We start from the raw sequence: 26,089 nt of genomic DNA on the forward strand, positions 1-26,089 counted from the left end.
GTACAGTTATTAATGATCAGTCTCTCACAAGGAAACCCTAAAAATCATTTCAAGAAGAACCCCAAGTCATGAAGCAGAGGACCAGGGTCTCGTAAAGCAAGTAGTTTTACAGATATCAAGAACAAACTCAAAGATACAGGTCTCAGAGAGCTCTAATGGATTTTGCTGAAAACTCCTTTGCTGCCTGCCAACTTTTATTGGTCTTGCCCCAGGTGCCATAGCTCCCGTCCCCAAAGCATCATAAAATAGCCTGTGGCCTTTGATATCTCTTCAGGGAAAGAATATTTTCAGTAAATAGTGAAGTGCCTTCCAGGTATCAGAGACATAAAAGAAATCTACTGATTCAAAGAAAACCTCAGAACTCAAAGTGCATATCATACTAACATTATTTATTTATTGAAAATATACATTAAATGCCTAGGCATATCAATCAGTTTGTAGAGTGCTAGATAAATAAAAGGAATGCACATTGCTTCTCTTAAAGAGCTTATAGTTCAAAGGAGTGGTAGGTAAATCTTTAAAAGTTATATAGCACTCCTGTAACTGATGTATATAATTGAGTCACAGGACCTAGATGGACACATGAGAGTGGACCTAGCAGAGCTGCAGGGAGAGCAGAGCTCCTCTCAATACCTCTTCAAATCTGAATGAAAAAGAAATGCTAAGAAATTTGCTTTCCCTTGATTTATTCCTGAGATCAATGTTAATGTCTTAGATTTCAAGTTTTTCTTGTAAAAGGAAAACCCAGAAGACAAAATAGTAACCAAGAGGCTTACTTTGAGGGTCAAGGGTTGGGGACCGATGTTAAGAAGTATGTTTTTACATCTTGAGAAGCTAGTAGTTCCTAGGAGGAACTTCAACATGATATATGGAAGAGGAGCGAAGAAAAGTGCAAAGACACAGGACCTGGACTCCTGTTTCTTTTCAGAGTATCTTACTTTTATCCGTTATAGTGAAATCTCATGTCTAATTTCATTTGAAGTTTGTGTGTATGATGCATTATACAAAAATGAATTGCAAGAACTTTCATGCAAACCCAGTAAACTCTTATGCTTTAACTTTTTAACTTAGTATTTCCATGTATAAATTTCTTAGACTTACTTCAAGGTCCATATAATTTGGTTCTTAGACTTTATCCCAAGTCATGATCTATAAAAAAATTTTAAAAAATCAATAAATTCAACCTCCCGTAAATATAAAAAAAGAAATTCCTCTGTGAAGAACCCACAAAGAAAATGAAAAGGCAAACTATAGACTGGGAAAGTATTTGCAAACCAAATCCCTGACAGCACAATAGTATCTCAAAAATGCAAAGAACACTGGAAACATAATTGGAAAAAAAGACCAAAATCCAATAAGAAAGTGACTAGGCGTTTTACCAAAGGCAGTGTATAAGCAGCAAACTAGCACATGAAAACATGCTTGACGCTATTTGCCTCTGGGACCTGAAAGCTAAAACTGCAAGGAAAAATCTTGCTGAGGATGTGGAAAGTTTGATCACTTGTGGATTGCTACTGGAATGTACATAGGTACAAACTTTCTGGAAAGTTTTTGGGCAATTTCATGTATAACTAAGCATGTCATTGACATATCATCTAACAATTACATTTTTGCACATTTATTCCTGAGAACTGAAATATATTTCCTCCGAAACAACTCTCTGTGAATGTTTGATTTACTTCACAAACAACATGTGGAAATAAGCAAGACGGCTTCTAGTAGGTAAATGGTTCAAAAAAAGGGTGATATGTCCATGTCATGGCTTACCACTCAACAGTAGAAATGAGTGAATTCCTTATGTACAACGAAACGCAATTCTCCAAGGAATAATCCTAAGTAAAATACTCCAGTCCCTAGTGGTGGAACACAATATTTTTTCCAATATATAGCCTTGTTTAAAAGAGAAAATTTTTAGAAATTATGAACAAATTATTTGCTGATAGTGGTTACTGTCTTTGGGGAGGAGGTGGGAGGGTGGAAAAGCAGATATTGTAATAAAAGCAATTTTTATGGTTATGGATATATATAATCTTAATTGTAGCGTGGCACATGAACATGCCCAAATGATAAAATCACTTAGAACTAATTCTCTCTCTCTCTTTCTCTCTCTCTCTCTCTCTCTTTCTCTATCTCTATCTCATATACTCATATATGTGTGTATGAGTGCAATTAAATTGGGGAAAAGCTGATTCAGAAGTGTGGATTTTCTTAATGTCAACCTGATGGTTATTGCATTATATTTTTTGCAGGATGTTACCATGGTAAAACAGTATTTTTTTTCTGCATTGTATCTTTAAACTTCATATCAGTCTACAGTTATTCAACAGTAGTTTAATATTTAATAATTGTATGACAGATTTTCTTTTTGCTAAACTCTCTTTTGTTAATCATGATTCACTTTATTTTTATTTATTTATTTAAACTGGTACACGCTGTCCACACCTGTATTTCAAGTTTGGAAATGCATATATGCAAGTAGCAATACAAAAGTATTCATGAAGAATGCATAATCTCTGAAAAATTATGAAAACATCCCTGCTACCAATACATTTCTAAATACAAAACTGACCACCATATTTGTTAACTTCTGTGTAGCGAGAGAAATTCATTTTCAAAACAGATAAAATTCAGTCTTTAGGTGTGAATGGTATGAATGACAGTCTTTTTTTTTTCCTTTTTAAAATTTCGTAGTTGTTTGGGATCCTTAAGCATGCACAGAGCTTTGAACAGGAGGGTCCGCCGAGGAACAGGCTTCTCTGGGCGTCCAGTTAGGCCAGCGCTGGGAAGGCCTCCCGGTCATCCACATCTGGGGCAGAAGCGCTCGACTTGTCAGTCCTGCTGCCGCGATTTGGACGCCCTCCGCGCCCACGTCCACCTCGCCCTCCCCTGCCACCCCGTCCTGGGCGGCCGAGGTCTCCAAAGCTGATCTCCAGCTAAGATGTGATAGCGTTTGCGGGCTCCCGGAAGTGGTGGTCCATCACGGAGTCCTCGGAGTGAGCCTCCTCGCTCTTTGATTTATGAAGAACAAATCCCTTCTTCCACTGCGCATCAGCACCTTCATTTGGTTTCCGGATATTGAATTCTACTTTTGCCCGGTCTTTATTTTGGATCACCTTCCACTCATCCAAAGTCATCTCTTTTGGACCCTCTTCCTTAACCTCTTCCACTTCGTTCTCTTTATTCTCAAGGTCTGCCACGGGGCGCTCTTCACCTTCAGGTGTCTCCTCAGCCACGTTTGACTGATCCAGGTCACTGCAATTATAAGATACTGGTTTCTGAATGTACCTGGGGGACTCTGTTAATTCATCTTTGACAGCTCCCCAGTTGTGAGATCCGCTACCTCCTCGCTTGTCCTCGTGCTTCAGGCCACTGTAACGTGAAAAAGAAGATCTATCGTTGCCGCTATGCCTATCAAATTCACGCTTGCCACGAGCATCAAACCCATCTCCTCGACTCATGCCACGGCCATGGCCACCTCGCCCTCTTCCAAGGCCACCACGCCCTCGGATAGGTCGGTCGATAATGGGTCTATCAACTGAAAATTCTCCTCCTTCACCCTTTTCTTCAAGTGGTTTTTCAAATCTTCTTTCTCGAGGCGGTCGCCGCTCCAGTCTCCTATCAATTATTTTCCCTTCCCGGTGAAGTTGTTGATCAGGTCTTCTTCCAACACGTCTTATGCCTTCTTTCTTCAGTGCCGCGGGCGGCTGCGCCTCTTCCTTCTTGTCCGCCCCGCCGACGCTGGGCTGCAGCGGGTTCTTGGGGTCCTTCTGGGACTCCTTGCGCAGCTGCTTGCCCGCCGCGGTGGAGTTGGTCTGAGCGGCGGCCTGAGCCGCGCTCTTGGCCCCGGGGCCCCCAACGCCGCCCCCGCCGGCTTCTTTTTTCTTGTTCTCCGCTGCCTTCAGCACCTCGAAGGGGTCCGATTCGTCGTCAAATAACTGGTTAAATCGGTTGGTGACCACGCAGCCGAAGCCCTCCTGTAGGTGCCCAGGCATGATGGTGGCTCGGCGGCGCGTTCCTCCACGGATTGCAACGGGCCGCACCGAGCCAAGCCAAGAGCGCCTGCTTCAGCTCTTCCCACAAGATCCATGATTCACTTTAGATCATATATTCTTCTCAATATGATCTTCAGTTTAGTTTATTAATATATATATGGGGTATGTAAACTATATTCTACATTATTTCTCATGCTTATGATCATATACCCTTCTAATATGATCTTCATTTTATTACATATATTACATATTTATTATATATATTTGTTATGTATATATTACATATATATGTAATTTGGGTACAGAAACTATCTTCTACATCAACTGTCTAGAAATAAATCATTTATTCACTGTCACCAGTATTTAAAACTTGTCAGTCACTTACAATTAACCCTCAACTAAACCTTGAACTTTTTATCTTTTTGTACTCTGCACTTTTACTTTTATGGAAGCGATGAACTTTTAGTATTCAGTGAAAATCATTATCATTAAATGATTAAACTGTATAAATATTTACTTCACCTGGAAAGTGGGAAGTTGTGGTCCCCATTCCTGAATTAAGTAGAACTTGAGATAGGTTTTTTCAGGATGGAGAGAAGAATTAGGCCATCACTTCTACTTTAACAATGCAGCCCACTGTAATGAAGATGCTCTGTGCTTTGGCTGCCAGTGAAGACAGGGTAAAGGAGCCTCTTTCTTTCTCACTGCCTCCATTCATTACTGGTGTCAAGTTCAAAAGCAAATGTAGTGGCTGTCTGAATGGGTGGACAAACAAAGTCCTGGTAGTCCTTAAATTCTCTTCAACTTGCCATTGTGTTTTTCCCATATCCAATCAGCTTTTCCTTGATGAAGTTAAGGCATATGCTGGTAGTTAATTATAACAGTTCTTCCTTTGGAGTACTATTATCCTGTTACTAGTTTTAATTGAACGATTATAGTGAATGTATTTTGGCTTATATATTTAATAAAACAAAAACCGAGAATCAAAAGTAGAAAAAGATGGAGAGCTGAATGAACCACTTCAAGAAATAAGCAACATGGTTGGGACCATGGATGAAAAAAGGAATAAAATCTTGCCACTAATTTAGACAGGTAGGATACACTGGTGAATTGCAGGAAGAAACATATTAACACACTCAGAAGATACAGAATTTAAGTACAATTGGAAAAAGAGCAAGTGGTTTGAAGCAAAATTTTGGAGTATAAAATCAATGAATAACTAACTTTAAATATTTGCAAAATGTAACCAGCTGTGAAACCAATACTCAGATTAAGAAGTAGAGTAATTGGTCTCCATGGTATCACACACTTGTGCCTCTACATTCCTACCCTCTTTACAAAAGGTGGGTACAAGGAGACTTTTTTTAACCAAACATTTTGTGACATTATTATCTTCAAGATAACAACTTACATGGTGGACACTCAAAGCCAGGATATGCCTATCAATTGTTTATGTTAATGTATTTAATTTTTCAATAACCCCAAGCAGGAAGTTTTTTTTTTTTTTTTTTTTTTTTTTGGTTTTTGGTTTTTCTCCGGTACCGGGAACCGAACTCACGACCTTGCGCTTGCCAGGCAGGCGCTTTGCCGCTGAGCTAAATCCCCAGCCCCCCAAGCAGGAAAATTTATGATTTTAATTTTACTTATAAGATATTGAGATATGAAGAGATTAAGTAAACTGCACCAGGTCTCACAGCTGGAAGGTGGTAGTACTGATATGTGAACCATGGTGATCTGAATCCAGAACCTGGGAAATCCCGAGGCTATAGAGTGTGATCAAAATATAGAGTAAATATTTAACTTTTTAGAAATTAGAGTAAAATACACATTGTTATTAATCCCCTGATAATATTGCCCCTTGATTTGAGCCTATCCCATCATTCTTGCCACTTTCTCTTATTTTTACTTTTTATTTTATTGGTACATTTTAAGTATATATAAATAAAACATTCATCATAGGGAGTTCATACCTGTACTTGATATAGCTTCTCTTTTTCTCATTCCCTTCCCCTCCCTTCCACCCCTTTGCTCTTTTTATTTACATATTTTTGAACATGGTCAAATGAGAATGAAACTTCAATTATATAAGATAGGTAATTTTCAAGCTATACATAAACAGAATCATGTGGTATTCATTCCTTTGTGTTTTTAGATCAATATTTTATAATAAACATATTATTTTTTTATTTCACAGTTTATACATTGTTCATCTTTCACATCCAGCACAGTCATTACTCTATTGTATTGTAATGTATAGGAATATCACAGATGATTGTTGCACTCCATTCTCTATAATCATCACACTGTTTTCTTTGGGGGCTATTAGGTATAATTTAGCTATGGTTACTTTTGTACAAATCCTTTGATACAATATATATGAAGTGTGGGTAGGCAGATAACTAGGGGTGGAATTGGTAGCACAAAACGAATTCATTTGTCAGACCTCAGTGAATATTGCAGAAAAGTTACCAAAGCAGTTAAACCAGTTTACAGTTCACATTTCCACCAGCAGTGCATGAAATTTCCTCTTTCCTCTCATCCTTGTCAAAACTTAGTATTGGCAGTCTGGGTGATTTTTAACCATCCAGGAAGATTCCTGGTGAGACTACACTGTGCTTTTTAATTTTATTTTCCAGTGATTAATGAAATTGAATTTATTTCATGAATTCACAGGTAATAAAGATATATTTTCTGTGAAGTGTTTATCAGTGTATTTTACCCATTTTAAAATAAACTTTTAAATTTTATGGTCATTTTAGATATACAGAAAAATTAAGAAAGTAATGCCAGCAGTACCCAAAGTTCTTATTTATTATTTTTTTATGGTAGAATGTTATATTTGTCAAAATCAACGAAGCAATATTTATGTGTTGCTATTAAGTAAAATCCATATTTTACCAGATAAATTTAAATAAAAGTCTGAGTGTCCTAACTTACTGTCTAATGTCCTATTTCTTCTCCAATACCCTTCCAGGATTCTGTGATACTTTAGTTATCATATCTCTTTTGTTTCCCCTTGAGTATTTCTTAGGTCTTGAGAGAATAATTTAAATTTGATTTAGCAAGTATGGGTAATGGCTCACAGTACTGAGGACTGCAGAGGTCATTTTTTCTTTTTTTTGTATTGATGATCTTTATGTCAGCTAGGTCATTATTTTCAAATTAAAATTAGAGATTTGGATTTTATTCAGATTTGTGAAGATTGGTAGGTTAGAAGGGAAAAGTATGCTGTATTTTGAAAATACATATGGTGATGTTTTTAAAAATAGTTTAACCATGAACAACAGGTACGACAATAGTACAAAATGTAGCTGAGTAGGAGTCAAACCTCTCCAAGAGAAGCCCTATAAGTGAAAGTCTTAAAAAAAGTGAAAAGCTGGTTCTTTGGAAATGGAGGAGTAGAAAAGCGAGGGGGAGAAGAAGGATGAACATGAAAAAGCACATTTCTGAATTTCTCAATAGACATTTCTAATGTTATCTGATGCATAGTAGAAACAAAACCATGTGAATAGATGAGAAAATACAACTTAAGTAGAAAAAAGGTTTTAAAGTTTTATGTCAAAGAAGCACAAGTTTTAGAACTGAGAAATATCATATTACTTTTCATGAAACATTCCTGTTTGAATTATTGCACAGAGATATAAAATATATGCTTGTATTTCAGATTTTAATTGCTGTTGTTGAGATATAGTGGTTTACAATAATTAGAGGATGTAAAAATGTGTTCCCTTTTTTCCTCTCCAATCCTTCTTACTAAAGAATAGCAAAAGGGAAAAAAAGGAAGAAGAAAGAGGAGGAGGAAGAGGAGGAGGAGGAGGAAAAGAAGGAGAAGGAGGGAAACAGAAAAACTGGCTTGCATGATGGCAGGATATTCAAGACCTCACTGCTTTCCCAGAAAGTATTAGTGAAAAGATAAATAATGACTAGCTGACACAAGACAGATCTATCTACTCGGCATGTGGCCCAGTTACAATATCCACCCTGCCTCTTAGGACAGCTGTAAATTTAATATGAAGATAGATGAGGGGACTTTTCTCATAATTTCTTCAGTGTAGTTGTGGTTCATATGGACATTGAGAAAAATATTGATGGCACTTCTAAACTGCTAGTAAATCTTCATAGGTGGGATAGTTTGGGCTTTCTTAGGCAGAAATTTTAGTCATTAAAATCTCTGAGTGATATTTTTCTTCAGTCTTGAGTGGCCAGAAATGGTTATTCACTTGGCAACTGAGATTCCTAGCAAACAGAGGGAGAGAGGCAAATGAAGATGTCATGGGAAGGAGAGAGTGAGAGTGAAAGAGAGAGACAGAGACAGAGACAGAGACAGAGACACAGAGAGACAGAGACAGACAGAGATACAGAGACAGACAGAGAGACAGATAGAGACAGAGAGAGACAGGGTCAGAGACAGAGAGGAGAGAGAGAAATTACTAAGAGGTATATCATGTAAGTGTACTGGCATTTCTTTCTTTGGGGAGAAAGCAGTTGTCCTTTATTTTATGTCATTCTGGTATAAGAAAGATAGCTATAAAAACATGATCATAAAAATCACAGGTACACGCAAGGCATGATCCAGTGAATAATGTTATCTCCTTTCATTCTTAATGCAATTCAATACATTCCCCAACGACGGAATTTGAAGAAACTGTGTAACTGAATAGCAGATTAAAATATTACCTGATAAGAGAGATAGTAATGAAACCTGTAATTTTAACCAAAAATTTGAGTCACAGTTTTAGAATGAACAGATGCAGACTGATTGTAAACACAATAACGGCTCTCATGTGAATGAGAACGCCAGGAGGAGCTCACTGCTGGCCCTCTCATCACTGTAAACATAAGTAATTTCAAATAATTACTGTTTATTTGCTCTTATACATTAATTATTCATTAAGTTACTTTTATAATTAAAAAATAAAACATTGTTAAAGTCAGTTCAATCTTTGTTTTCCTCTGTTGGTTAGGTAAAAGCAAAGTATTTTAAGCCACATGTCTGAGGCCATTCTGATAAACTCATAGATGCGAGCACACATGTACACACATGCATGTGTGTTTAAATTAATAAATGGGAGAAAAAAGAAATCTCTCATACAAATTCAAAATAATTTATGTAAACACCCTGCCTGCAAGGAGTGAGAATATAATTCTCCATCCCATAAGTGTGAGCTGTGCTTCGAGGCTTAATTCCAGAGAGTGAGAAGGAAAGAGAAGAAAGGGTAGCGTATGGGAGCAATTCTGACAGAGACTACTTAGCCAGTTAGTCAAGGCTAATATCAACAAAGTATAGGGCTGTGGTACAGTGGGATGAACATAGTATTTTATTGCTGTGCATTTCCTTCAAACTCATAACACCTTTCTAATCACTGTGAAAAATATAATGTACATTGTAATGGAGGGGCATTCTATATAATATAAAAGGCTGAAAAGAAAGAAAAAACAACCAGAAGTATGAGAAAACCCAGGAGCATTTGCAAGCTATTGGAAAACACATTTCAGAGGAAAGAGAGTTATCAGTTATGTTCAGGGCAGCAGATAGGAAAGTAAGAGGAAGACTGGATCTTGAAGCTTTAGGTTGAACAAATAGAGGGTGCTATTGATTGTGACAAGAAGTACGTCACAAAAGTTGTGTAAGCAATGAATTATTCATTTTAGTAGATTTTCATAACTTTTGAAATGGTGGCTGAAGAAGAAATAAACTACAAAGATAGAAGATGAACAGAGGATTGCTGTATTATTTACACATTTTTATGAAATATCAACGCATACTTTGTGCAAAGTGTCTCTGAATCTTCAAATTCTTGTGGAAGAGATGAGGAGATTAAAATATCTTCCTTTAGTAAACAGTAAGTTTGAGACAGTGGAAACTGAGAGTTGAATTCACTTCACACAATAACCGCAGCTACTTTTCTGTACTATGTATTCGTGTGCTACCCAGGGAGAATTCATAGGTATGTGGCTGATCATTATTGTGGATTAGAAGCTCATGTACTGCAGAATTTATTTTGGCTCTATTTTCCTCCAACCCCCATCTCTGGCAGTGAAGCATTAGAACTGTATTATAAATTTATGTGCCTTGTACTCAAGGAAACTGTCATACTTTAATGGGTCAGTTATTTTCCATTTTTAAAAGCTAATTATTTTACATGGTAGATATTCAATTCATGTATAGTTTCATCTTCTTTTATTGAGTTTCCTAGTCTGCATCACAGATAACATGATATCATTTACCTCAGTGTATCACTTAGGAAGGATTAACTCACTATTACCAGAAGTCTCAAAAATCTATTAGGGAAACAAACCTCAGAAGTGAATAGTGTCCAAATCCATTCAAATTTTGACAAAACCCAGGGGATAACTGAAGAAAAGAGTTCCGAAGTCATATGAAGGCAGAGTAAAAATTTGCATCAATAATTAAAATGCATCATGAGAATTTAATGAGAACAGGAAGCAGCATGCCACATGCTTATCAATCAATCATTTATTCACTCATTAATTCGGCCGATCAATTATTGAACATTTCTGACCTTGACATTTGTATAGAGTTCAGTTTAAAGCAATATAATATACATCCCCATTTCTCTACTCTCCTGCTCATGTTTTGTGTTCTGTGTTATTACACTTTACATTTTCTGAATTTATATTATAGATTCGATTTTGATAAATTTCTATGGTTGTTATGGTTTGTATCTGGGTGTCCCCCAAAAGCCTCATGTGGCCATGGGGCAGGCTTTTAGAGTTTGATTATGGGTGTGAGAGCTACACCCACCCCGGGGTGGATAGTTTGCATATGTAAGGGAGAGGAAGAGGGTGCTTGAGGCCATTCTGCCCTGGTGTGTGCTTCTTGCTTTGCTGTGTTCTGCCACCATGAGCCGTAGCTCTCTGCCATGTGCCACCCTGCCTTATAATCTGCCAAGTATGGACTGAAACCTCCACAAACTGTAAGTGAAATAAACCTTTCCTTCCTTAATTTTGGGCATCAGGTATTTTGTCCCAGCAACAAGAGAAAAGTAACCAAGACAATGGTTATTTAAAAGTTAGGAAGAAAATGAGAGCGAATCCATCTTATATTAGTACATTTCTTACAAGTAAAAGCCATTATTTATACATTATCATTCACAAAATACATGGTTAACTCAGATTCCCTTAATTTTTCCCTAAAAATTTTTGGTTGCTCCTGATCTCCTTACCACTAGCGATTACTGTGGCATGAATTTAAGTGCAATGCATGGTAGCCTTTCTCTATACTATTTTCAGTTATGGACTGAATTGCTTCACCTACTCTTATGCCTTGAAAAATCATTCTTAAAGGTAATAATTTTAAAGCCATATCTCAAATTAAGCCATTTCTCCTCAATTTCTTGTTTATATATCCAGTTAATGACTCAATAATTCTACTTAGATGTCCAGTAGTCATTTGTCTAAAATCATTATACTTCAAATATCGCTTCCCCATCCCAAATCAACCTTGTCAATAACTTTCTTCCCCTGGCTAAGTGATATTCCATCCTCCATGCGCTCAGTTCCAAAATTTTGCACTTATCCTTAACATATTTTATTTTCAATTTTATTTCCCAAATCAAATGCATTAGAAAATGCTGTTAAATGTGACCACCAAAATATATCCAGAATCCTTCGACCTTTTGCCACCTTGTTATTGAGCACTACCTTCTTTCACCTGGATTGTTAACACACCCTCTAAGAAGTACTGAGCTTTCATTATTTTTCCCTGTAGCCTGTTCTCTAAGAAGCACTAGATGATCCTTTGAAAAAGGTTAAGTTAGTGACCTGCTAAACATGGCTATGCAGTTTGTCCATGGGGTAGTTTTAGAGAAGATCATTCAGAATCCACTCACTGTGGAACAGTACATTTATTAGAACAATGGAATTGCACATGGCTATAACAATGTCTTGAGATAGCAATGTCTTTATAAGTTGATACACAATGAGTATGTATATTTAAAGGGTATTGTGTAATATCATGACACATGTATACAATCTGCCATGATCAAACTGGGGTAATTAACACATCATTTCAAACTTTTATCATTTCTTTGTATTGCAAACATTCTAAATTCTCTCCTCTATTTTGAAATATATAGTAAATTATTAACTATATGCACTATGCTATGCTAAATAAAAAACTAAAACTTAGTTCTCCTAACTGTGTATTTGAACCTTTAATCACCCCTTCTCTGTGTTGTCTTCATGCTGAAAACCCTAGTGTCTAATAACTATTATTTTACTCTCTGTGAGATCAACTTTCTTAGCTTCCACATGTGGTGAGGAGACATGGTATTTGTCACTGTGTCTAAGCTTATTTCATTTAATGTAGTGTCTTCCAGGCTTAGCCATATTGCTGCAAATGCTGATTTCACTCTCTGTGTTTCTATTCATGTTTGACAATATCTCACTTTGTTTATAAATACAGCATTTTCGTTATGCATCCCTTCATCATGGAACATGTAGGTTAACCTTTTGGAGACCAAGCACCCAAACTGCAACTCAAAACCCACTTCTTGATTGGAAAGTGCCAACACTGCAATTAAACCTGAATACTGAAGTTTTAGTTTAGGAGAAACCAACTGTTATCTCATGCTTGGCTGGTGGGGTGACTTGGTTTGTGAGGTGACAGGGAGCACTCTGCATTACAGCAGTAGCATGTGTACCACAGGTTCTCCACCACTAATCTAGGCTGTTCCATATCTTAACTATTTTTTTTTTTTTTTGGTTTTTCTCTGGTACCGGGAACTGAACTCACAACCTTGCGCTTGCCAGGCAGGCGCTTTTGGAGCTGAGCTAAATCCCCAGCCCCCCATATCTTAACTATTTTGAACAGCACTGGAATAAACAGGGGGACAGATATCACTTTAATGTACCAACCTCTTTTCCTCTGGATATGGACCCAGTAGTGGGATTTCTGGATGAAATAGTAGTTATACTTTAGCTTTTAGAGGAACCACCCTACTGTTATCCACTGTTCAGGGTGCTAATTTACATTCTCAGGAACAGTCACATAGGAGCCCCAAGGGCGACCAGTGGCCTGCTGTAATCCACTGTTCAACTCACCCTCACACAATGGCTCTTCAGTCACTCAGAATGAAAGTCAAAGTTCCTTTTCCAGTCCAGCTGGGCTTTCCATAACCTGGCTACCTCTCTTTATTCAGCTCCTATTCCCCTGCTTTGAGCTTAGTGCATTTGAAAATTGCATTTACATAAGAATGAAGTAGAGTTTTGTCAAAATATGGAATCAGTTCAGGAGGTCTGGGGAGGTTCTTAGCTTTTGCATTTTTAACCAGGTAATGCTGATGGATGGTCCTGGTCTGGAGTTATTCATTCAGCCAGTCTCCCTTTGCTTATCTTGTGCTCTGTCATGCCTAACAATGTTCACAATTTCCATTTCTTTTATTCGGAGTACCCTTTCTTCAGACATCCAGAGGACATACTCTCTCACCTTCTTCTGATATTGCTTTATTCTTCTTTCAATGACATTTCCCCTGTTCATCTCTTAAAAGTTGCAAAGCCATCCTCTCTACTGGAAGTATTTCCTTTACGAATCCCTGTAATATTCGCCAGCCTCACGTACTGTCCATGTGCATCTTCTACCTTTAACCACAAGTAGAATATATACGCAAGGTTTTATTTTCTTCAATTCTTTCACTGAATATAGTTATAGGCATATAATCGTACTAAAATTAATATTTTAAAATGGCTACCTTTCTCTAATCCTTTGCATTTGAAATTTTATGTCATAGAAGTGATTCATCTTCTGTAGTCAGTTTCCACGCCAGCATTTCCACCCCCCATTTATTTCCTTAATGCTCCAACCATGTTTGCCTGCTAGCTGACAGAAGTACTCTGTGTGAGATTTACACAGTGGATTTAAGTGAATCACTGAACTCTATAAATATGCCTTAGAGCATTTCAGTACAGACATTCTTAGACCAATGGATACATTGTTTCTGATTAATTTGGATCCTAATAATAGCTTTCAGAAGAATAGCAGCAGATGTTTACAAATTACATTTCAGAATTCATATCCTATTGTCGGAAGAATCTTTCACCTTTTTCTTCCTGTATAATTTTTTTTATTTTGAAAAAGAAAAATACCCTCACATAAGATATTCTTATTCTATATAACTATACTTATGAAAATAATATAATTAACATTCTGATGCTTCCGGGTACCCTGTTTCTGACCATATCTTTATGATTTCATTTCCACTGCCAGAACTTAAAGATACTCTTCTGAAGGTGGGATTCTTCTTTCACATGATTATTTCCCATTTGCATGTCTAAGCTCTCTAAGCAATATGCTGTTTGTTTCAGTTTCTTTTATGAGGATTGAATTTTATTTTATGTATCTTCTGTGATTTTCTTTCTCTATTCAATAGCACATTTCTGAGATTCACTCATCTTATGTGTGCAGCAGTTATCCAATTGTACATTGAATTCATTTCTACTGCTGGATAATTGTCTATTGCATGAAAAATACACATAAATGTTCTTTGCCATCATCTTTTTTTCAGGATTCCCATTCGTTTTATGTCTTTTTATTCTATACATGTTTTATTTGGGATTTACTCTTAATTTTAAAGTAAATTGTAAGGCATTCACTTTGTCTTATTTCTCTTAATTGTCCTACAGAGTTACACTTCTAAATTACATTGTATAAAAACAATGAATACCTTTGCTGTCTTTCTAAACAGTGTATTTATCCTAGGATGTTTCACACTTTCTCATCCCATATTTTAGAGATATACTATTTATATAGCCACAAATAAGATATTATTGTCTTGGAAACATTCATTTTCTATTCAGCTATATCTGTTGATCTAATTTCATCTATTGTCAGTAATGCCATTATTCATTAAATTTAATGCTTTTCTTATTTTGTTCCAGTGCTTTTGACATTTTCCCTCTTAGATTCTTTTTCTTTCTGTACCAATATGTGTTAGGTATGTTTCTGTAGCATAAACTGTAGAAATTAACACTGTAATATCTTCATATTATTAAACAAATTGTTTTATTTTTCATTCAATTTCAATAATATTAAATTCTAAATTTTTTCTTAATTCCTTAAAGATGTTATTTCACTGCATTTTAAACTCCCACATTTGCTAAAGGGAAATCAGTTACAAGTTGAATTTTTCATTTCTTAATGTTTTTCCTCTTTGGTTGCTGTAAGATGTTTTATTTCCAAGTCACAGTGTCATAGATGCACATTTCTATAAATTATGTTCCTTAGAATTTATTCAAATTCTTTTTTGTTTGTTTTTTTTTCTGGTACTGGGAATCGAACTCATGACGTTGCTCTTGCCAGGCAGGCGCTGTGCTGTTGAGCTAAATCCCCAACCTCTCAAATTCTTGAAATTACAGATTAGAGTCTTATAAATTTGAGAAAATTATTGATTGGTGTCTCTTAAATAGTAAAATTGCTCTGGTGTTTAAACTTACTCATGTCACTGTGATTGGCTTGGCAGCTGAGCTGATTATGAAAGCACTTCTAGGTGTGTCTGGGTGGGTCTCGAGGTGTGGCCTTGGGTTCTCTATGCCCTCCTTGGCCTCTTTCTCTCTGGTATTTTCTCTGCTGTGCTTCCTTTTTTTTTTTTTTTTTATACTTGGAATTGAACTCAGGACCTTGCCCTTGCCAGTCAGGTACTTGTGCCACTGAGCTATATCTCCGGCCCCTGCTGTGCTTCCTGAGCTCAAGGAACTGCGCCATTCTGCTCACCTGTTCTCTATCACAATCATGTTTCTTTCACTTGGCCAATCATGGACCCAATTCCTTGCTTTTGAGGGTGGATTGCAAATTAAACCTGTTTATGTTGTGGGTGTCTTGTGTTTTGTCCTATCACTTTACTGGTGCATTATGGTAACCTTCCCATTGATACTATGAAGAAATAAGTAACAGAGCCAAAGGTGTTTTGATTTCAGTGACTAAATCATTGATAATAACAATAGTCTCAGAGTAATATTGTGAGAATGCACAGAGTCCAGTCCTATATCACTTAATGGAAGAGTGTATGTTCCAAGCAATGCATTGCTACATGATTTGTCAAGATGAGAACACCATAGAACATATGTCTTGCTTACTTTTTTCTCGCTGCTGGGACAAAATACCTGATGCCCAAAATTAAGGAAGGAAAGGTTTATTTTGCTTACACTTTGTGGAGGTTTCAGTCCATACTTGGCAGATTATAAGGCAGAGTGGCACATGGCAGAGAGCTATAGCTCATGGTGGCAGAACACAGCAAAGCAACAACACACACCAGCGAGGAATGGGGGAGGAATAGCCTCAAGCACCCTTTTCCTCACCCTTACATATGTAAACTATCCACTGTGAGAGGGCAGGTGCAGCTCTCACACCCCTAATTAATCAAACTTTAAAAGCCTGCCCCATGGCCACATGAGGCTTTGGGGGGACACCAGACATAAACCATAACAACATACTTACATAAAGTAAGATGGTTATGATGTCACTAGATGATACAATGTTGTAGAGTCACTATTGCAGTGGCTATTCCATCATTGACTGAAATGTCCTTATATAGAACATGACTGTATTTAAGAAAACCACCTAGGGTTGGTACTTGTGAACAAAGGACATTTCTTTCTGAGACTTGACATTAAGAGGGAAATGGAAAGCTAACCTAAGGAAAATGGGGAGCAATAATAGAGCCTTTGGCAGAATCAGTCTGCCCTTCAACTAAATGACATTCTGCCTTCTTTGAAGATGTACTGTGGTTCAGAGTGGTTTTCCTACTTTAACTTTCAACTGGAAATTTTGCTTTTGGATGTATAGTGAATGTATAATAGATCTTTGTTATATGAAAAAGTTAGTGAGAACTTTTCTCATCTCTGAGCATGGCAAGTGTGACATAAATACCGCAATACACCCCAAAACACAAGTTATAAGCAAATAGGTTCTTATCTATTTGTTCACTGTTAAGTCTCCACGTAGGAAAAAACCTAGCTCATTTTAGGTTAGAATTATAGCAGTGTTAATGCATGAGTAAACTAATATCACTGAAAAAAGTAGAGCACAGTATTTTTGATGATCAAAAGAAAGAGGACAGAAAACAACTATTTGCCCATCTCCCACCTAGCCAATCATGATTCGGATTTCCTTCACCATGGATAGTTTTGTCTGTGACAGAACCTTGTAGATGCAGTAATACACTACATGGCCTTTCATGTTTGGATTCTTTACTTGAAATGGGGATTTTGTGTTTAGTCTGGTTGTTGCATTCTTACCAATTTGTTCTTTTTCCTGGCTGAATTATGTTCTTCTGTATGAATATATCACATTGTGTTTATTCATTCTCCTGGATAGTTGGGTGATTTCCAGTTTCCGGCTAACGTGAATAAAGTGTCTCTAACATTTAGGAATAAGAACAACAAAAACAAAATGCTCTTCTCTGTTCAAAATAAGCTACACGGTTCCTAGAGAATCAAGATTTACAACTTCACTGAATTAATGAATTACCAAATCAGAGTACATTGTAAGTCTAAATACTTCTGCTTTGAGTCTAAAGGTAAATCTAAACATAAGTTTAATAGAAATGTCTGGCAATGGCTTCATAAGGCTCTTGTTTTTTAAACAAAGATACACTAACAGGATGAAAATATGAAAAGATGCAAAACAAATGGAAACTAATTATTCATTTAAGCTGGACCGTGGAGGCTTGCTATTTAGTGGAACTTCTTTTACTTCAGTTCCTTTTAATTTGCATACATAAAAAAGTTAGAATTTCATTTTAACACATATTCTCAAATCTATTAAATGGATTCAAATTAGCTCATAGAAGTTCCTCCCACAGCTGCAATTTCCAAGTAATTTGGCCATTATTCAGGTCATGTAGGTGAAGTTACATTTTTTACACTCCAAAATGAACACACAAACTGCTATACTTCTCTGTCTTTAACAATAAAGAGGCAGTTCATTAAAATTAATGAAAAGACACAATAGAGCACAAATATCTTGGACTTCAACTGTAGGAAAATAATGACCAATGTATGGCTTTATGTCTTAGTTGCTTTTCCTGTTGCTGAGGAAATACCTGACACCCAAAATTAAAGATGGAAAGACTTGTTTAGCCCCTAGTTTGTAGAGGTTTCAGTCTGTCAGTGGCTGGGTCTAAGGCAGGATGGCATGGAAGACAGGGGTCACAGAGGATGAACAGTTCATGGCAGGGAGAAGGCAGCAAAGCCAGGAAGAGAAGAGACAAGGCTCTTTCTGTCCCTTACACTCTTCATTCTTCTACCCTTAATCCTAGTATTGTACCAGGAATCAATCCCAGTATCACAAAGATCCAGACACCACTGAGAAACATGAGGGTGTGAAAGCCATAATGCTTTTGGGGACATCTAGACACAAGCCATAACAGCATCTGCCTCTCTCTCTCTCTCTCTTTCTCTCTCTCTCGTTCTCTCCCATTTTAAATTTTTTGAATGATGTCTTAGAATCCAATCTTTGCCATCCAGAGCACACCAAGGAAAAGCCCAGAGTTGGAAAATTTGGAAGTCAATTGTGCAAGTTCAATTTTCTTCTTTTTAGTGCTTCATTTGATGACAGAATTAAAAGAAAAGGAACTGTCCATAGTCATATCTTGGTTCCAGAAAAATAAAAGAGATCTCAATAAAAATATAATTGTTGTCTTCTTCATGTCTCCACTCTATACCAGATACACTGGGTAGAGAACAATTGAGAACATGAACTGAGTATTGATTTGCTTGTGAAAAGAAAGAAAACTGCAAAGACTGGTTTCAACCATCAGGTTGTTCAGTTGTTAACTCTATTGGGTAGCAGTTTGGGACTTCTAATAAACCTAGGACTGAAGACAGAAGAAGGATGCTGATAATCCATGCAATTGATGATAATTGAGAATATGTAATGGCAACAAAATTTACAACTCTGCCTCTTCTTTCTCAAATATAAATGGATAAAGGTAGTCATCAAGAGATACCTATGGTTAATATGAGTCTAAACTTTGCAAAAAACAAATCCATTCATAAGATGAATGAGTAGGAAAATTTCTACTAAAATATTACCACATACACATGTTACAAACAACATAGCAGATAAAAACTATATGTGCTCAGGAGAAAATAACACTATCTTCCACTGTTATACAATAATATAAAGCTGCTTATAGCATATAATACATATTAGGGTATGTATTATATAGATATGTATATAAATAGAGGCCCAAAATAGTATTTACATTTTATAATTTTAAACTCAAATTTGTCTATTTATTTTACTACTCTATGAATGTATGAAGATCTTCTTATGCAGCCCTTAATCAATACACCAAAACTTGCACAGGTTAGGCTAGTTCTATGCTGCTGAGCTCTTCCCCAAACCCTCATCTGGGTACTGTAGATGCTTTTGCTCATTTTAACCAGTTATTGTGGCTTCTCTAACTCTTTAATTATCATTACAGTACTGATCTCTGAAAGATATGAGCATAACTTTCTCCATATGGCAATTCCTGCTTTAGAGTCTAGTGAATGATAAGACATAGGAAGTATTAGAGTTGATTCTGAAGTTTGGTTTTGGAGAGAGTGTGTACATGTGGATAATTTATAAAAATGCATTGTTTGAATAAAGTATGAACATCAGCCTTGTCTCAAACCTCTGTCCAGAAAGAAGAGATTATGTATAACATTTGTACACTTTACAATGAACTGAATATTGGTAGCAGTCTGTCATGGGGAACTTCTACATCTAAAATATTTCACCAAATATATTATCCTGTCACCAAAGGTATAACAGAAACATTAAACAAAAAATTCTAAAAAAACATATGTTTTCTAATTCCAAACAATCTAAAGCATTTGGGGAATGTTTGATGTTTATCAACACAAAATCAAGATCAAATTGAATTATGTAACAGGTATCTGTCATCATGAGAAGAGTAGCCATCAACTCAACGGTCAATAGAGCAGGCTCAGCTAATCTGAAAGTGTGAATCTGTGTTTCTTTCATTTTACTTCTACAGAATTGACCTCTACGGCAAGAAGTACACAGACAAAGGGAAGTTCTACTAAACCCAGTCCTATGCATGCAGTAGTAGAAGCAGTAGTAGAAGCCATCTACCCAATCTAATCACAGCCTAATTGGACAGAAGAAACAGATAATAATAGAAAAGGATATGACTATTGATTTCAGTGTTGGAGAGGCACCACCAGAGTCCATTTAGCTCTATGAAATAAGAATAATAAGCTGGATGGAGATTTCTTAGGGTCTGTATATTTATTTACAACATCCTCTTTGTTTTTATGATTGTTTTGAATTACATTTACTTTGCATGTGTGTCTGTATTCATTACTGATTAATGTTTCTAATACTTGAGGGAGGAAAAAGGAATGAAAGCTCAATTTTATGTGTGTGAATTCACTCATATTTGCCAATAATATTTGTAAAGGAAATATTCAGATAAGAGGTAATTGTTTTCTTCTGTGCTATTTGCTGTTGCTTTCTTGTATAACTACTTCTTCAGTTTTTCCTCTAGGGGAAGAATGATGAGGGCAAAGGTGGTTTTAATTTATCCTTGTCCTCTTGCCAAATGGCATAAAACTATGCAAATGTCCATAATACTGATTTTCCTTTCACATTTTCTGACTTTTGGTTCTGCAGCTGTAGCCAGTATCTGGAAGATCAGCAAAATTGCTGGTTATTATTGGTGCCCACTTTTCCTCTGGCAGAGAGCACTTTGTTTGTATGTCTATTCATACATTGCTAGGACAAATTCTCATCCTTAGAATCCATGATGTTGGCATAGACAGGTCTGGGAAAGGTGGTGAGAAGGAAGAGGACCCTTAGCAACAGATTTTAATGAGCAGTATTCAGACAACAGACTTGCTAGAGAAGTTCTCACTTTGCTAACACAAAATAACAGCTTTGAAAAATGATAAATTTTTATCCTGGATTGTTGGAGACCACTACAAAGTGGCTCTGAGTTGGATTTAATATTAACCAACTGGCTTTCCTTGTTTACTTGTCAGTTGTCTGAAACTTAGGCACCTTGTCTGGAGATGGGCAGTGGACTCATAGTAAGTAAACCTCTGTGAGTCCCTGGTCACCACTGAGGCCTGTAAAGCTGTGACATCTCAAAGGACAAGATAAGGCCACAGCTGAGGACTTCTGGCTCCAACTCCAATTAACTTAAATTAGACTATAGCTGCAGGCATCTCACTCCTGGAGGAGTGCAGGCCTTCCTGGAGAACATAGTTCTCCTAAATTAACATAATGTATTACTTGGAAAAGTCCTGCCCAGATTCCCTCCTTTTCTTGAGTATCCTCCTCCTTTGTTTGTAAACCAAATAAATACAGGCTGCCCAGGGAAGTCCTGGGCTAAACTCAGAGAATACTGAAGCTATAAGAGAGTTAGTCCCTCCTAGAGCCCTGAAATCATTTCCATTGTCTCATTTATTTAAACCTTCACCACTCACTTGGGAGATTGAGGGCCTGAACAGCCCGCAATAACTTTGGGTTATTTAACCCGATACTGGATGTAAGAAAACACTTAACGTATGCTTCAGAGATAAGTTTAAGCTGAGGAGACACTAATATTTAAGAAGAACATTCTTTTATACAAGTACTATGCTTTAATCTGGTATTTATTGGACAATGATCACTAGGGCAGTCATCATCTTTAAGAACTCTAAGATTTACTTGTGTAGGATAATATGAGTTTTGAAGAACACTGAAACAAGTTGTGTTTATTTTTCAGAAGTACTGAGAAAACATGAGAAGAATAAAGAATAATTATGTGTGGCTCAGACAGTCATTCCAGAAAGGGTTAACTTGATTGAGTAATGCCTATGAGTTTGGAAGAAAAATATAAAGGCATTTTAAGAGAAATTCTTTAAAGAGGCCAGTGGTAGGTAGTGATAACAGAGAAACAATACTCAAGGAATAGCAAGCAGATAAGCTTGAATGGCCTGATGGTTGTGTGCTGGAATCCTGAGGATGAGAGTCGATTTTAATGGCTGGCTCTGTGATCCTCAAGCTCTGCATAAAATTACATTTTATGAACCCTTCTGTAACTCACTGAAGCAAAACTTTTCCTGGCAATTGCCAGGAATAGACATAGTTAAAGTCACTGAGGTTGACACTGACAAATGAATGTACCAGATGTTAGAGCCAGTACTGATCTAGGAAATGTTATACCCAGTACTTTCCGGGAGCCTTCAGACACCAAGGCTAGAGCAGAACCCTCAAGTGCAAGTTTTTGTTTGAACAGACTTTAAAACTTTTAAGTATATAATATTAACTAGAATTTATGTGTCATATTAATTTTTAAATTTTTTTTCATTTTAAATATAAAAGAATGAAAACATAATAACAAACAGACATACATTTACAAAATAACACACAAAAACATACAAGCAATACTGAATTTCAGACAAGGTGAAAGGAAATTAACAATGATTGTTGTATTACATATTGATATCTTCCAATTGTTACTCAGGCAAACAAATGTCGACATGCAAAATTGATCAAACAATTAAACATTAACTGTTCCCTTCAATAAAGCAATAGAAGTGAGTAGTACAACTATGGTAGCTATCCTGTATAGCTATCCTGTAAGAAGCCCAGTGTATATACAGGATAGCTAACATAGTTTTATATATATATGTATATATAATTTTCCCTTTCTTTTCTCTTTTCCCTCATCCCAGTTGTTCCTTACTTTTGAGCAGTTTCCTTTTGTATCCCATTATCTATCATACCTCCTAATTTTTATTCACTCTTTCAGGTTCTTGCAGTAGTGAGACAATATGGTGTTTACACATGTGGGTCTGATTTATTTCTCTTATGAGTATGATCTCTAGTTGTGTTCATTTACTTATAAAAGCCTCACGTTTATCTTTCTTTATAACTGAGTAATATTCCATTATATAAAAATACCACAACTTTATCCATTCCTCAGTGGATGGGCATTTGGGTTGCTTCCACAATTTAGCTATTACAAATTGTGTTGCTATAAACATGGGCGCACATATATTTCTGTGACATGATGCTTTCATTTCTTCTGAGAAAATACCCAGAAGGGCAATATCTGGGCTGTATGGGACCTCTAGTGCTAGTGTACTCAGGACTCTCCAAACTGATTGCCACAGTGGTCATACCAGTCTACACTCCCACCAGCAGTGGAGAAGAGTGCCACAGACTGAAAATATTCCCATGTTTATCACCAAGCACCAAACTCAAGTCAAAATGGATCACAGATCTCAATATTAGAACAGAAACACAAAATCTACTGAAGGAGAAAGGAGGTAAAATTACTGAAGATATAGGAGTAGGCAGAGAGTTCTTGAACAAAAACCAAAGTGCATGGGAATTACTTGAAAGAATCAACAACTGGGATCTCACCCAACTGAAAAGTTTCTGCACAACCAAAGAAATCACCAACAGAGTAAAAAGAAAACCCAGAAATTAGGAAAAAATTTTAGCTGACAGTTCCCCGGACAAAGGACTACTCTCTAGAACCTATAAAGAATTAAAAAACATCAACACCACCCCCCAATTCAAAGATCCAATCCAAAAATGGGCATCTGAGATGAATCCACAATTCTCAGATGAAGAAATACAAATGGTATATAAACACATGAGAAAATGTTCAACAACATTAGTCATTCAAGAAATGCAAATTGAAACCACACTGAGATTCCATCTCACCCAGGTAAGAATGGCTATCATTATGAAGTCAACCAATAACAAATGCTGGTGAGGCTTTGTTGTATTAATTTTAACATAATTTTTGAGAGGATATTAAGCTGCATTCTACCCAGACTGCACCATTTGAAATTTGTACCAGTTGTGCATAAAGGTTACAATTTCTTTATATTCTTGCCAACACTTGATATTTTCCATTTTTTAAAATTATAGTTACCATATTTACAGTGAAGTGATATCTCACTTTGTTTTTGATTTATATTTAGCTAATGAATAATGATATTGAATATATTTTATGTGTTTTTCATTTGTTTATCTTCTTTAGGTAGCTATTTTAGTCCTTTGTCTATTTTTTAGAGGTTTGTATTTTTTAATATGTCTGAGTTTTATATGAATATCAATATATCCTTATCAGATATAATGGTTTGAAAACAATTGAACCCCTTATGCACATCTTTAATTCTATTGATGACATTCTCCACACCCCAGGCATCTTGAATGCATAAAACATCTGAATTTTGAAGAAGCCCAGTGTATATTTTTTTGCAGCATGTGTTTTCCAAGAATTCATTGCCAAATCGAAGTTTATAAAAATTTACTCCTGAGAATTCACACTTTTAGGTCTTACATCGAAGTTGTTTTGATTCATTTAAATTGGAATATGATAGGAGATGAGAACCCCAACCCAGTTTTTGCCTATGACTGGCTACATTTTTTGGGCAAAGTGATTATTCTGTCTACTGAAAGGTCTTGGCACTCTTGTTGAAACTCAACTGACCATCCATGCAAAGGTTTATTTCTGACCTCTCAATTCTGTTCTACTGATCTGTGTCTATCCCACTGTCAGTTCAACACTCCTTTAATTTTTTTTTCTCTGTGAAGGAAATTGAGCCCAATACTTCATGCATGCTAAACAGGGGCTCTACCACCGATTTACAGCTCCTATTTAGAGTATTATAGTTTGGTAATCAGGGTTGATATTAGAAAATGAATTCTTCAACTTGACTTTTTTCAAGAATGCTTTTGATAATGCGATCTCTTGCAAGAATTTGGTACGTGTGAATGTTTTTGATACTGTGATCTCCTGCAAGATATTAATGCATGTGAAGTTTTGTGCATTGGCTTTGGGATCACTGGGATTATAATATGGGTGGTGTTAAAAGTAAAACTCAATTTTAGGAAGAGTATTATCTTCATAACATCAAGTCTTTCAATCCATGACCTCTTGTACTTCTTTAAGTCCGCTATCATTTCTTCTAACAATGGTCTATGGTTTTCAGTAAGTAATTTCCTACACATGATCTGATTCAATATATTTTTCTAGTGTTTAAATATATATTTTGTGAAAATTTTAAAAATAAAGAAAAATGAAAGAATATTCGGTTTGAAATTTACCTGTATTGATAATAAAATTATATGACATTAGAATACTTTTAGGAAAAAATAATAAATTCCTAAGTATTATATTATTTTTCATGCATTATAAGTGGAATTTTCAATGCTAATATATACATGGTTTTTATGTGTTCTTGAATTCTAATTTATAAAATCCTATTTTTTAGCTTCAGTTTTATTTATCTGTATGTATGTAGATTCTTTGGGATTTTATATTTATAGAATGATATCATTTTCAAATTCATACTTTTCCTTATAATTTAGGTATATTTTCTTATTTCTCTTCTGCATGTTAAGTTCTTTGACTAGAAACTATAATATGATAGGGAAAAGAGCGACAAAATTGGGCAAACTGGACTTGCTTCTTAATTAGAAGCAAAGGGGAAATATTTCAGGAACACCAGGCTAACATTTTCTTAAAAAGAATGTTAATATTTTTTAATAAATAAAGCCAAGAGTTACTGGACAAGTATCAATCCCAGCAGGAAAACATTAAGTAGATGACACAGCTGATTTCTCTGTTCCCTCAGTGTCCCTCGTCTTCCCTGGGTACAGGATTATATTAGTGAACTGTGTCTGGGTTCTTATTCAGTTTCCTCTGTGTACCATTCAGTGTGTTTATCCCTTTGATTTGCCTCATACCCTCTTGCAGTCACTCCTAGTCTGTTTTATTATTTCTTTTCTGTCCCCACACACTTTTACTGGTGAGTTCCATTTTTCTAACTGAGAAACAAATAAACAAAAACAAAATAAATCTTCTACATTGGATTAGCACAGGCCATTAGCATTGTGCTAGAGTCACATAGATAAAATTGTAAGCTGAATATTGTAACATTAAGCTTCTTTCTTAAGAAAATCAAATTATAGTCCAAACTGTCCTGGGGGAGGAATGACATGAAAATGTCATTTCAACAGCTTCCAATACAGTTGGTGTATTAGTAGCCATTCTGAAGTTTCATTTAGGAAATCCATCTCAATAAGAACATCCTTCCATTCAGGAGCAACTCTAGCAACC

The 26,089-nt window shown here is 36.1% G+C and overlaps 1 pseudogene; it reads right to left on the reverse strand.

The window, feature by feature from the left end:
- Positions 1–2,662: 2,662 nt before the first annotated feature.
- Positions 2,663–4,079, reverse strand: LOC102010065 (annotated as a pseudogene).
- Between the last annotated feature and the right edge of the window lie 22,010 nt (positions 4,080–26,089).

This window comes from Chinchilla lanigera, unplaced genomic scaffold (assembly GCF_000276665.1).
Source record: "Chinchilla lanigera isolate Chin_1 unplaced genomic scaffold, ChiLan1.0 scaffold00023, whole genome shotgun sequence".
NCBI classification, from domain to species: Eukaryota; Metazoa; Chordata; class Mammalia; order Rodentia; family Chinchillidae; genus Chinchilla; species Chinchilla lanigera.